Source organism: Bombina bombina, unplaced genomic scaffold, assembly GCF_027579735.1.
Source record: "Bombina bombina isolate aBomBom1 unplaced genomic scaffold, aBomBom1.pri scaffold_966, whole genome shotgun sequence".
In the NCBI taxonomy this organism is placed as follows: Eukaryota; Metazoa; Chordata; class Amphibia; order Anura; family Bombinatoridae; genus Bombina; species Bombina bombina.
Window position 1 is genome coordinate 49,569 of NW_026511309.1, and position 1,549 is coordinate 51,117.

Below are 1,549 nucleotides of genomic sequence, written 5' to 3' on the forward strand. Positions count from 1 at the left end.
GGTCCCTCCTGGCGGTTCTAAGACCGCGGGGCATAGCAGTGGCGCCTTACCTAGACGACATCTTAATTCAGGCGTCAACTTTCCAAAGAACCAAGTCTCACACGGAGATTGTATTGGCCTTTCTGAGGTCTCACGGGTGGAAGGTGAACATCAAAAAGAGTTCTCTCTCCCCCCTCACAAGAGTTCCATTCCTAGGAAACCTGATAGACTCGGTAGAAATGAAAATATTTCTGACGGAGGTCAGAAAGCTAAAACTCTTAACTACTTGCCGAGCTCTTTATTCCATTCCTCGGCCATCTGTGGCTCAGTGCATGGAGACAATCGGACTAATGGTTGCGGCAATGGACATAGTCCCTTTTGCTCGGATACACCTCAGACCACTGCAACTATGCATGCTCAAACAGTGGAATGGGGATTATGCAGATTTGTCTCCTCAAATTCAGTTGGACCAGGAGACCAGAGATTCTCTTCTCTGGTGGTTGTCTCAGGATCACCTGTCTCAAGGAATATGTTTCCGAAGGCCAGAGTGGATCATCGTAACGACCGACGCCAGTCTGTTAGGCTGGGGTGCGGTCTGGGACTCCCTGAAAGCTCAGGGCTTATGGTCTCAGGAAGAAACTCTTCTCCCGATAAACATTCTGGAACTGAGGGCGATATTCAACGCTCTTCAGGCATGGCCTCAACTAGCGGCGGCCAAATTCATCAGATTTCAGTCGGACAACATCACGATTGTAGCTTACGTCAATCATCAGGGGGGAACAAAGAGTTCCCTAGCGATGACGGAAGTAACCAAAATAATCAGGTGGGCGGAGGATCACTCCTGCCATCTCGCAGCAATTCACATCCCAGGAGTAGACAAATGGGAGGCAGATTTTCTAAGTCGTCAGACTTTTCACCCGGGGGAGTGGGAACACCACCCGGAGGTATTTGCCCAGCTGACTCAGCTATGGGGCACCCCAGAGTTGGATCCGATGGCGTCCCGTCAGAACACCAAACTTCCTCTCTACGGGTCCAGGTCCCGGGATCCCAAGGCGGTATTGATAGATGCTCTAGCAGCGCCTTGGTCCTTCAATCTGGCTTATGTTTTTCTACCGTTTCCTCTCCTCCCGCGTCTGGTTGCCAGAATCAAGCAGGAGAAGGCTTCGGTGATTCTGATAGCGCCTGCGTGGCCACGCAGGACTTGGTATGCAGACCTAGTGGACATGTCATCTGTCCCACCATGGACACTGCCAATGAGGCAGGATCTTCTAATACAGGGTCCGTTCAAGCATCCAAATTTAGTTTCTCTACGTCTGACTGCTTGGAGATTGAACGCTTAATTCTATCAAAGCGTGGGTTCTCTGAGTCAGTTATAGATACTCTGATTCAGGCTAGAAAGCCTGTCACCAGGAAAATCTACCATAAGATATGGCGGAAATATCTTTTGTTGGTGTGAATCCAAGGGTTACTCATGGAGTAAGATTAGGATTCCCAGGATATTGTCCTTTCTCCAAGGACGACTGGAGAAAGGATTGTCAGCTAGTTCCTTAAAAGGACAAATATCTGCTTT